General features: G+C 35.3%; 1 pseudogene; it reads left to right on the top strand.

The window, feature by feature from the left end:
• Nucleotides 1-12,781, top strand: part of LOC105081606 (elongation factor 1-alpha 1 pseudogene) — a 38,969-nt pseudogene extending 26,188 nt beyond the window's left edge.
• Nucleotides 12,782-13,345: the final 564 nt, after the last annotated feature.

Below are 13,345 nucleotides of genomic sequence, written 5' to 3'. Positions count from 1 at the left end.
TGGTTTTGATATCAGGGTTATGGTGGCTTCATAGAATGTGTTTGAAGGTGTTCCCTCTTCTTAAATATTTTGGATGAGTTTGAGAATGATAAGTATAAGTTCTTCTTTATATGTTTGGTAGAATTCCCCTGTGAAGACATCTGGTCCTGGACTTTTGTTTGCAGGGATTATTTTTAAAATTACAGATTGTATTTCACTTCTAGTGATCAGTATGTTCAAATTATCTATTTTTTCCTGATTCACCTTTGGTGGACTGTATGTTTCTAGAAACTTGTCCTTTATTTCTAGGTTGTCCAATTTGTTGCCATATAATTATTCATAGTATTCTCTTATACCTTTTTGTTTACCTGTGGTATCAGTTGTTATTTCTCCTCTTTCATTTCTTATTTTGTTTATTTGTGTCTTCTTTCTTTTCTTCTTGGCTAGCCTGGCCAGAGGATTGTCAATTTTCTTTACTCTTTCAAAAAACCAGCTCTTGATTTTATTGATTTTATTGATTTTTTTTATTGCTTTTAAAATCTCTATACTTTCCTATCTGATCTTTATTATTTCTTTCCTTCTGCTGACTGTAGATTTTGTTTGTTCTTCTTTTTCTAATTCTTTTAGGTGATAGGTTAGTTTTTTTTTTTTTTTTTTTAGATTTTTCTTATTTTTTGAGGAAGGCTTGTATTGCTATAAACATCCCTCTTAGGACTGCTTTTGCTGCATCCCATAGATTTTGTGTGGTTGTGTTTTCATTGTCATTTGTCTCAAAACATTTTAAAATTTCCTCTTTGATTTTACACTTGACCCATTGGTTTTTTAGTGGCACGTTGTTTAGTCTCCATGCAATCATTTTTTTCTCAATTCTTTTTCTGTGGTTGATTTCTAGTTTCATGCTGTTGTGGTCAGAAAAGATGTTTGAAATAATTTCTATCCTCTTAAATTTGTTGAGGCTTGTTTTGTGTCCAAGTTTGTGGTCTATCCTAGAGAATGTTCCATATCCATTTGAAAAGAATGTATATTCTGGGTGGATTTTGGATGTAATATCCTGAAAATATCAATTAAATCTAATTGTTCTATTGCATCATTTAGGATCTCTATTGCATTGCTGATTTTCTGTCTGAAGATCTGTCCATTGATGTAAGTGGGATATTAAAGTCTCTTGCTATTATTGTAATCCTATCAATTTCTTCATTTGTGTTTGTTAGTATTTGTTTTATATATTTATGTGCTTTTATATTGGGTGTATATATATGTTAACAAGAGTAATATCCTCTTCTTGTATTGATCATTTCATCATTATGTGTTGTCTTCCTTTATCTTTCTTTATGGCCTTTGTTTTAAAGTCTATTTTGTCTGATATGAGTATTGCTACCCCTGATTTCTTGTTATTTTAATTTGAATGAAATATATTTCCATCCTCTCACTTTCAATTTATGTGTGTCCTTCTCCCTAAAGTGAGTCTCTTGTAGACAGCATATTGTAGGCTCTTGTTTTATTATCCAATCTGCCACTCTATGTCTTTTTTTTAAACTTTTTTTATTGAGTAATAGTCATTTTACAATGTTGTGTCAAATTCTAATGTAGAGCACAATTTTTCAGTTATATATGAACATATATATATTCATTGTCACTTTTTTTTTTTTTGCTATGAGCTACCACAAGATCTTGTTTATATTTCCCTGTGCTATATAGTATAATCTTGTTTATCTATTCTGCATTTTAAAATCCCAGTCTGTCTCTTCCCACCCTCCCACCCCCTTGGCAGCCACAAGTTTGTATTCTATGTCTATGAGTCTGTTTCTGTTTTGTATTTATGTTTTGTTTTGTTTTTAGGTTCCTCATATAAGTGATCTCATATGGTATTTTTCTTTCTCTTTCTGGCTTACTTCACTTAGAATGACATTCTCCAGGAACATCCATGTTGCTGCCAATGTATCTTCCACTCTATGTCTTTTGAGTGGAGCATTTATTCCTATGACATTTAAGGTAATTATTGATAGATGTGTACTTATTGCCTTTATAAGGCCTGTTTTCCAGTTGTTTTTGTATTTCTTCTTTGTTCCTTTCTGTTTTTCCTCCTTTTTCAGTTTTACTAGGTAGATTTATTACAGTTTGACTGCACAGACACATTATATTGGATGTAAATACATATATACAGTATACTGCATATTTTTTAGTTTGCATATATGTACTAATTATATATGCAAACTAAAAAAATTGTTTCTAAGAATAGATTAGATCTTTAGCTTTTTAAACTTACATACTTATCAAAGGAATAAAGCCAACTACAAAATAGGAATCATCAGAATACGGTAATCCAATCATAAAGGATAGTGAAATGTGCTTACACATATTCAAAAAATCAAAATAATATTTAGTTCATTTGTGTCCTTATTATGATTGTTATTATTTTTCAGATTTCTTATATTAATGATTCATATGGCATTTTTCTTTCTCTTTCCCGTCCACTTCACTTAGAATGACAATCTTCAGGTCCATCCATATTGCTGCAAATGGCATTGTTTTATTCTTTTTTATGGCTGTGTAGTGTTCCATTGTATATGTTGATGGACATTTTGGTTGTTTCATGTCTTGGCTATCGTAAATAGTGCTGCTATGAACATTGGGGTGCATGTGACTTTTTGAATTTTATTTTTCTCTGGATATATGCCCAGGAGTGGGATTGCTGGGTCACATGGTAAGTCTATTTTAAGTTTTTTAAGGAACCTCCATACTGTCCTCCATAGTGGCTGCAGCAATCTACACTCCCACCAACAGTGTTGGAAGGTTCCCCTTTCCCCACATCCTCTCCAGCATCTATCATTTGTAGACTTTTCAATGATGGCCATTCTAGCTGGTGTGAGGTAATATCTCAGTGTAGTTTTTGTTTTATATATTTCTCTGACAATTGGCGATGCTGAGCATTTTTTTCATGTGCCTATTGGCCATTTGTATGTCTTCATTGGAGAATTGCTTGTTTAGGTCCTCTGCCCACTTTTGGAGTTGGTTGCTTGTTTCTTTGATATTAAAGTGTATAAGCTGTTTGTATATTTTGGAAATGAGTCCTTTGTTGATCACATCATTTGCAAATATTTTCTCCCATTCTGTAAGTTGTCTTTTCAGTTTGTTGATGGTATCCTTAGCTGTGCAAAAGCTTTCAAGCTTAATTAGATCCCATTTGTTTATTTTTGCTTTAATTTCCAGTACTCTAGGAGCTGGTTCAAAAAATATATTGCTGTGACTTATGTCCAAGAGTGTTCTGCCTATGTTTTCCTCTATGAGTTTTATAATATCTGGTCTTACATTTGGGTCTTTAATCCATTTTGAGTTTATTTTTGTACATGGTGTTAGAGAATGTTCTAATTTCAGTCTTTTACAAGTGGCTGTCCAGTTTTACCAGCACGACTTATTGAAGAGCCTGTCTTTTCTCCATTGTATGTTCTTACCTCCTTTGCCATAGATTTATTGACCATACATGCATGGGTTTATTTCTGGACTTTCTATCCTGTTCCTTTGATCTATGTGTCTGTTTTAGTGCCAGTACCATAGTGTTTTTATTACTGTAGCTTTGTAGTATAGTTTGAAGTCAGGGAGCATTATTCCCCCAGCTCCATTCTTTTTTTTCGAGATTGTTTTTGCTATTCAAGGTCTTTTGTCTTTCCATACAAATTTAAACATTTTTTGTTCTAGCTCTGTGAAGAATGTCATTGATAACTTGATAGGGACTGCATTGAATCTGTAAATTGCCTTAGGCAGTATGACCGTTTTAACAATATTGATTCTTTCAACCCATGAACACCATATATCTTTCCATTTGATTATGTCATCTTCAATTTCCTTCATTAGTGTCTTATAGTTTTCAGCATACAGGTTTTTTGCCTCCTTGGGTAGGTTTATTCCTAGGTATTTTATTCTTTTTGGCACGATGGTAAATTTCCCTTTCTGCTATTTCATTGTTTGTGTATAGAAATTCAACAGATTTCTGTATATTAATTTTGTACCCTGCAAATTTACCATATTCATTTATGAGTTCTAGTAGTTTTCTAATCGCTACTTTAGGGTTTTCTATGTAGTATTATGTCATCTGCAAACAGTGACAGTTTTACTTCTTCATTTCCAATTTGGATTGCTTTTATTTCTTTTCCTTCTCTGATTGCTATGGATAAGACTTCCAATACTATGTTGAATAAAAGCGAGAGTGGACATCCTTGTCTTGTTTCTGATCTTAGAGGGAATGCTTTCAGCTTTTCCACATTAAGTATAATGTTAGCTGTAGATTTGTCATATATGGCTTTTATTATATTGAGGTATATTCTGTCTATGCCCACTTTCTGGAGGTTTTCATCATAAATGGGTGTTGAATTTTATCAAAAGCTTTTCCTGCATCTATTGAGAGTATCATATGATTTTTATTCTTCAATTTTTTAATGTAGTGTATCATGTTGATTGATTTGCATATATTGAAAAATCCCTGCTTCTCTGGGATAAATCCAACTTGGTCACAGTGTATGATCCTTTTAATGCATTGTTGGAGTTGATTTGCTAGTATTTTGTTGAGGATTTTTACATCTATATTCATAAGTAATATTGGCCTATAATTTTCTTTTTTTTTGTGATATCCTTGTCTGGTTTTGGTATCAGGGTGATTATGGCCTCATAGAATGAATTTAGAAGTGTTCCTTTCTCTGCAATTTTTTGTAATAGTTTCGGAAGGATAGGTGTTAACTCTTCTCTAAAGGTTTGATAGAATTCACCTGTGATGCCATCTGGCCCTTGACTTTTGTTTGTTGGGAGGTTTTAAATTACTGATTCTATTTCAGTACTGGTAATTGGTCTATTCCTATTGTCTATTTCTTCCTGGTTTAGTCTTGGCAAATTGTACCTTTCTGAGAAATTGTCCATTTCTTCTGCTTTTCATTTTTGTTGGCATATAGTTGCTCATAGTATCCTCTTATGATCTCTTGAATTTCTGTGGTATCAGTTGTAACTTCTCCTTCTCATTTCTGATTTTGTTAATTTGGGCCCTCTACCTTTTTTTCTTCATGAGTCTGAGTAAAGGCTTATCAATTTTGTTTGTCTTTTCAAAGAACCAGCTTTTAGTTTAATTGATCTTTTCTATTTTTTTGGTCTGTATTTCATTTGTTTCTGCTCTAATCTTTATGATTTCTTTTCTCCTACTAACTTTGGGGTTTGTTTGTTCTTCTTTCTCCAGCTGCTTTAGGTGTAAGGTTAGGTTGTTTACTTGAGATTTTCTTCTTTCCTGAAGTACGCTTGTGTCTCTATAAACTTCCCTCTAAGAACTGCTTTACTGTGTCCCAGAGATTTTGGATTGTTGTGTTTTCTTTTTCATGTGTCTCAAACTGTTTTTTGATTTCCTCTTTGATTTCTTCTGTGATCCACTGTGTAGTAGCATATTGTTTAGCCTCTATGTGTTTGCTGTTTTTGCAGTTTTTTTCTTGTAGTTGATTTCTAACCTAATAGCATTGTGGTCTGAAAAGATGCTTGGTAAAATTTCAATTTTCTTAAATTTGCTGAGGCTAGCTTTGTGGGCCAGCATGTGGTCGATTCTGGAGAATGTTCCATGTGCATCTGAGAAGAATGTATATTCTGTTGTTTTTTGGTGGAATGCTCTATAGATATCAATTAGGTCCACTGGTCTAATGTGTTATTTAGGGACTGTATTTCCTTATTGATTTTCTGTCTGGATGACCTGTCTATTGGTGTACGTGGGGTGTTAAGATCCCTCACTGTTATTGTGTTATTGTCAATTTCTCCTTTTATGTCTGTTAAAAGTTGCCTTATATATTGAGGTGCTCCTATGTTGGGTGCATATCTATTTACAATTGTTATATCCTCTTCTTGGGTTGATCCCTTAAGCATTATGTAGTGCCCTTCTTTGTCTCTTGTAACAGTCTTTATTTTAAAATCTATTTTTCTGATATAAGTATTGCTACTCCAGCTTTCTTCTTGTTTCTGTTTGCATGGAATATCATTTGCCATATCCTTACTTTCAACCTGCATGTATCTCTAGCTCTGAGTGTGTTCTTGTAGACAGCATATATATGGGTCATGCTTTTGTATTCTTTCAGCCAGTCTGTGTCTTTTGGTTGGAGTGGTTAACCCATTTACAGGTAATTATTGATGGGTGTGTTCTTACTGCCATTTTGTTAATTGTTTTGAGTTTGTTTTTGTAGGTGATATTTTTCTCTTTCTTCTTTTTGTTCTCTTTTCTTGTGCTTTGATGACTAGAGAAGCTCCTTTAATATTTCTTGTAAAGCTGGTTTGGAGGTGCTGAATTCTTTTAATTTTTGTTTATCTGTGAATCTTTTGATTTCTCCATCAAGTCTAAATGAGAGCCTTGCTGGATAAATTATTTTTGGCTGTAACTTTTTCCCTTTCAGCACTTTAAATATATTATGCCACTCACTTCTGACCTGAAGGGTTTCTGCTGAAAATCAGCTGATTGCCTTATGAGAGTTCCTTTGTATGTTATTTGTTGCTTTTGTCTTGCTGATTTTAATAATCTCTCCTTATCCTTAATTTTTGTGAATTTGATTAGTATGTGCCTTGGTGTATTCCTCTTTGGGTTGATCCTGTGTGGGACTCTCTGGGCTTCCTGGACTTGGGTGATTGTTTCCTTTCCCCAGTTAGGGAAGTTTTCAGTTAGTATCTCTTCAAAAAATTTCTCAGGACCTTTCTCCCTTTCTTCATTTTTGGGACCCCTATAATGCAAATATTAGTGTGCTTCATATTGTCCCAGAGTTCTCCTAAATTATCTTCATTTGTTTTCATTCTTTTTTCTTTTTTCTGTTCTTCAATATTGATTTCCACTCTTCTGTCTTCTAGCTCACTAATGTCCTCTTCTCACTTCTGCCTCATTTAGTCTATTCTTAGTTCCTTCTAGTGTGTTATTCATTTCAATAATTTATTCTTCAACTCTGTGTATTCTTTATATTTTCCAGCTCTTTGCTATAAACTTCACTCTGTGCATCTTTACTTCTCTTGAGTTCTCTGAATATCTTCATCATCATTCTAAACTCTTTCTCAGATAAATTGCCTATCTCCTTGTCACTTATTTTTTCTTCTGTGATTTTATCTTGTGCCTTGTCCTGGAGGAAGTTCCTCTGCCACCTCATTTTGTCTGTCTTTCTCTTTGTGTTTTTAGATAGGCTAGTTATGATTCTTGACCTTGGAGAAGTGGCCCTCTGTGGGAGATGCCCTGTGTGTCCCAGCAGTACACTCCTCTCTTGTCACCCAAGGGGCAGGGTTGCATTGGTCCCAGTATAGAGTCTGGCCTGTGTTTTTGGATTCCTTCCATAGGCTTGGGACTATCATTTTCTTATTTCTGATATCTGCCCCCTGGTGGATGAGACCGCCAGAGGCTTATGTAGATTTCCTGGCAGGAGGGGTCAGTGTCTGCCCACTGCTGGGTGAAGCTTGGTGCTGGACTTCTGGTGGATGGAGTCCTACTTAGAGGCATTTGTGGTTCAGAATGTCTCCTGATGGGTGAGGCTGTGTTTCCACCCAGTGTGTTGTTTGGCCTGAGAGTTCCTAGTCCTTAAGCCTACAGGCTGTTGGGTGGGCCTAGGTCTTCGTGCTACTGACCCAATCAAGAAATCAGCTTCCAGGGAAGCTCATTTAGGTGAACACTCCCAGAATACCTGTCACCAGCTTCTGTGTCCCCTGGATGATCTGTAGCACTCCCCTAACTCCCCAGGAGAACTTCCAAAACCAGCAGGTAATTCTGGCCCAGGTTCCTATGCAATCACTGTCTCTGCCCCTGGACCTGGGTCATGCGAGATCCCTATGTGCTTCCCAAGAGAGTTAAGTCTCTGTCTCTCCCAGTCCTGTGGAGCTCCTTAAGTTAAGCCCCACTGGCCCTCAAACCCAGATGTCCTTGGGTCTCCTCCTCCCACTGCTGGAACCCTGGTCTGGGGAGTCTGACATGTGGCTCAGAACTCTCACTCTTGTGGGAACACCTCTGTGACTTAGTTGTTCTTCAGCTTTTGGGTTGCCCACCAGGGGTGTATGGGGCCCAACTATATAGTGAGCACACCCCTCCTACCTTCCTGTTGTGGTTCTCTTTCAATGCTTCCAGTTGAAGCAGATCTTTCTTGCTAGGCACCAGTCTTTTTTCTCAATGACCGTTCAAAAGTTGGTTGTGGTTTTGTTGTAGCTGCAAGGAGAGGCAAGTTCTCGGTCCTACTACTCCACCATCTTGACTGGAAATCCTATTCCTTTCTTTTTATTTTTGTTTATCCTTTTTTGGATTGATGATTTTCAGTTGTATTGTGCTTGAGTTCTGTTCTTTTTGGTTTTTGTGTCTCAATTCTATGCTTTTATTTGTGGGTACCTTGTTTTTCAAGTATGTTAACCTGTTACTATATCTACTTGCTTTGAGTGATCATCATGTAGGTCGAACACATTCTAAGAAAAGGGAAAAAATCTACATTTTTTACTCACTTCCCCCACATTTTATAATTTTTGATGTCCTCTTTGAAATCTTCCTGTTTATTCTTTTGCTGTTCATTGTAGTTGTCATTGCATTTACAGTTGTGATATTCTCTTCTCTATAGATTCTTGCTTCTGCTCTATTTAGAGAAGACCTTTCAATATTTCTTTTAGGATAGGTTAGTATTGCTGAATTCTTTTAGTTTTTGCTTGTCTGGGAAGTTCTTTATCTCTCCAATTCTAAATGACAATCTTGCTGGGTAGAATATCTACATTTTCGATTTCAAACTCCTTCTCCTCCTCCTCCTAGTCTCTTTCTCCTGAAAACCAGCGTGGAACAGTCAACTTACCTGATGCTCTTATAGATCCATTTGGTCTTCCCTCTTTTAAAAAAGAATATACTTATTTATTTATTGAAGTATTATTGACCTACAACACTGTGTTAGTTCCAGATGTACAACATAGTGATATGATATTTCTCTATGTTATAAAAAGATCACCACAAACCTAGTTACAATATGTCACCATACAAAGCTATTACAATATTACTATTTCCCCCATGTTGTATGTTTCATCCCCATGATTCCTTTATTTTGTAAGTGAAAGTTTGTACCTCTTAATCTCCCTAACCTATGTCACTCATCCTACTACCATCCCTCCCCTCCAGGAACCACTTGTTTTCTGTATCTGTGAGACTTTCTGCTTTGCTATATTTATTTGTTTTGTGTTTTAGAGTCCATATATAACTTAAATCATCTTTCTCTGCCTGTCTTATTTCATTTAGCCTACCCTTTTGGTCCATCCGTGTTGTCATAAATGGCAAGACTTTATTTTTTATGGCTAATATTTTATTGCATATATGTATACCACTTCTTTTTTTAAAAACATTTTTATTGAGTTATAGTCATTTTACAATGTTGTGTCAAATTCCAGTGTAGAGCACACTTTTTCAGTTATACATGAACATACTACCACTTCTTTGTCTATTTATCTATCCATGGGCACTTAGGTTGATTCCATATCTTAGTTAATGTAAATAAGACTGCAGTAAGCATAGGGGTAATATATTTTTTCTATTTAGTGTTTTTATTTTCTTTACAAAATTCCCCAGGAGTAGAATTGCTGGATTGAATGGTATTTCTATTTTTAGTTTTTTTGAGAAACTTCCATACTGTTTTCAACAGTGATTGCACCAATTTACATTCCTAACCAACACTGCATGAAGGTTCCCTTTTCTCCACATCCTAGCCAACATTTGTTTTTTGTTGTCTTTTTGATGATAGCCATTCTGACAGGTGTGAGGTGTTTTTCATTGTGTTTTGGTTTGCATTTTCCTGATGATTAGTGGTGTTGAACATCTTTTATGTGTCTGTTGGCCATCTGTATGTCTTCTTTCAAAAAATGTGTATTCAATTCCTTTGTCCAATTTTTAATTGAGTTTGGATTTTTTGATATTGAGTTGTATGAATTCTTTATATATTTTAGATATTAGCCACTTATTGGATACATCATTTTCAAATATCTTCTCCCATTCAGTTGCTACCTTTCCATTTTGTTAATATTTTCCTTTGCTGTACACAAAAGCTTTTTATTTTGATGCATTCCCATTTGTTTATTTTTGCTTTTGTTTCCCTTGCCTGAGGAGATATATCCAAAAAAATTTTTAAGACTGATGTCAAAGAACATTCTGCCTATGTTTTCTTGTAGAAGTTTTATGGTTTCAGGTCTTATATTTAAGTTTTTAGTCCATTTGGAATTTATTTTTGTGTGTAGTGTGAGAGAGTAGGCCAGTTTGATTTTGTATGCATATAGTTTTCCAAACACCATTTACTGAAGAGGCTGTCTTTTTCCCATTGTATATTCTTTCCTCCTTTGTCATAGATGAATTGACCATATGGATTCATTTCTGTGCTCTCTATTCTGTTCTATTCATCTGTGCATCTGTTTTTGTGCCAGTACCATACTGTTTTGATTACTGTAGTTTTGCAGTATATATTTTCCTTATGAATATCAAAAGACACTTTACTGTTCTTATCACTTAGAAAATGTTAGGAGCTTTGTACAAGAAATGGGATGAAAGCTGTATATTTCTTGTTATAAATTATCATACTGTAAAGGCCAATTTAAGGCTCTATTTAAATATTGGTTATTTTTTTCCTTCTGAGGAATAAGTCAGTCTGTTTTCAATAGGGAGGAGAAAAATGTAGCTTCTCATTTTCTTCTGAGACTGCTATTTTAATGAGTCTCATCATTTTACAATAAATATTTTGCCTTTGAGAATAGTTATAAAGCATATTATTACATAGTATACTTTACACACGATAAGGAATGTTCACCTATTTTCTTGTTTGATTTTGGTCAAAATTTTGTGATGTGACCACAGATGTGAAAACTGAGTCTGAAAGATGTAAACTAATTGCCACAATCTATTTAGCAGCAAGAGAGAAGTGAGTTTTGCAACCAACTCTTCTCAAAACAAGATTATTAAATAATTTATAGCCAATATGTTTTAAATAATACTTTTCTTCTTTTTTGCAATGGATTTATTGCAGGACACAGGTATCATGAAAACCACCTCTAAATCTAAGCCAACTTAGGAAAGGAGAAAACTCATATCAACATTGTGATCATTGGACATGTAGATTCAGGCAAGTCTAGCACCGCTGGCCATTTGATCTATAAATATGATGGGATTGACAAAAGAACCATTGAAAAGTTTGAGAAGGAGGCTGCTGAGATGGGAAAGGGCTTTTTCAAGTATGCCTGAAATTAAAAGTTAAACGTGACAGTAGTATCACCATTGATATCTCCCTGTAAATATTCGAGACCAGCAAGTATTATGTGACCATCATTGATGCCCCAGGACACATAGACTTTATCAGAAACATGATTACAGGCATATCTCAGGCTTACTGTGTTGTCCTGATTGTTGCTGCTGCATTGGTGAATTTGAAGCAGGTATCTCCAAGAATGGGCAGACCCGTGATCATGCCCTCTGGCTTATACTCTGGGTGTGAAACAACTAATTACTGGCATTAACAAAATGAATTCTTCTAAGCCATGCTGTAGCCAGAAGAGATACAAGAAAAATTTTAAGGAAGTCAGCACCTACATTAAGAAAATTGGCTTAACCCTGACACAGTAGCATTTGTGCCAATTTCTGGCTGGAACAGTGACAACATGCTGGAGTCAAGTGCTAACATGCCTTGATTCAAGGGATGGAAAGTAACCCATAAAGATGACAATGCTAATGGAACCATGTTGCTTGAAGTTCTGGACTGCATCCTGCCACCAGCTTGTCCAACTGACAAGCCTCTGTGTCTGCCACTCCAGGAAGTCTACAAGATTAGTGGAGACTGGTGTTCTCAAACTTGCCATGGTGGTCACCTTTGCTCCAGTCAATGTTACAATTGAAGTAAAGTCTGTTGAAATGCACCATGAAACTTCGAGTGAAGCCTTCCCTGGGGACAGTGTGGGGCTTCAATGTCAAGGATGTGCCTGTGAAGAATATGTGTCATGGCATTGTGGCTGGTGACAGCTAAAAAGATCCACTAAAGGAAGCAGCTGGCTTCACAGCTCAGGTGATTTCCTTGAACAATCCAGGCTAGATGAGTGCTGAATATGCATCTGTGCTGGGTTGATGCACAGCTCACATTGCTTGCAAGTTTGCTGAACTGAAGGAGAAGATTGATCATCATTCTGGGAAAAAGCTGGAAAATGGCCCCAAGTTCTTGAAATCTGGTGAAGCTGCCATCATTGACATGGTTCCTGGCAAGCCCATATGTGTTGAAAGCTTTTTCTAACTATCCTCTTCTGGGCTATTTTGCTGTCAGTGACGTGAGACAGATGGTTGCTGTGGGTGTTATCAATACAATGGACAAGAATGTGCCTAGAACTAGCTGGCAAGGTCACCAAGTCTACCCAGAAAGCTCAGAAGGCTAAATGAATATTATTCCCAGTACCTGCCACCCCAGTCTTAATCAGTGGTGGAAGAACGGTCTCTGAACTGTTTGTTTTCATTGGCCATTTAAGTTTAATAGTAAAAGACTCATTAATGATAACAATGCATTGTAAAACCTTCAGAAGGAAAGGAGAATATTTAGTGGACCATTTGTTTTGTGTGTGGCAGTTTTAACTTATTAGTTTTGAAAATAAGTGTTTTTTTAATGGAAACAACTTGATCAAAAATCTGTCATAGAATTTTAAGACCCATTAAAACAAAGTTTAATGAGGAAAAAATGACTTTTCTACTTTTTTTGTACTATCTTAAATAAAGATCTATTCCATTGTTCTGCTAAATTATCTATTCATGAATTTTCTCCTAAAGAAAGCTTTATCTTGTTACCTTTTTCCCACTCCATTAAATTGATAGAATTCTCAATATTTACAATTAACCAATTAGATATATAGAAAATAAAGTATTTTAAATGTTAGGTCCTAAAGACTGTAGGATATATCATTGATGATTCTTTGCTTTTTTTTTTGCTTCAAAACCCAGAATTTTATAACTGGCATAAACACTTCCATTGCATCAAAAACAACAAAATACCTAGAAATAAACTTAACCAAGGAGGTTACCTATACTCTGAAAACTGCAAAACACTGATGAAGGAAATTGAAGATGACACAAAGAAAGATGTCTATACAGGCCTTCTGCCCATATTTCATTGAGTTGTTTGTTTTTTGATATTCTGATTTATGAGCTGTTTATATATTTTGGATATTAACCCCTTATTGGTCATATCATTTGCAAATATTTCCTCCTGTTCAGTAGGTTGTCTTTTAATCAAACCAGTGGTTTCCTTTGCTGTGAAAAAGGTTTTAAGGTTAATTAGGACCCATTTGTTCATTTTTGTTTTTACTTCTTTTGTCTTAGGAGACAGATACAAAAAATATCACTATGATTTAT

Source organism: Camelus bactrianus, chromosome X, assembly GCF_048773025.1.
Source record: "Camelus bactrianus isolate YW-2024 breed Bactrian camel chromosome X, ASM4877302v1, whole genome shotgun sequence".
In the NCBI taxonomy this organism is placed as follows: domain Eukaryota; kingdom Metazoa; phylum Chordata; class Mammalia; order Artiodactyla; family Camelidae; genus Camelus; species Camelus bactrianus.
The sequence above is the reverse complement of the archived record's forward strand: the minus strand, read 5'-3'. Positions and strand labels throughout refer to the sequence as shown.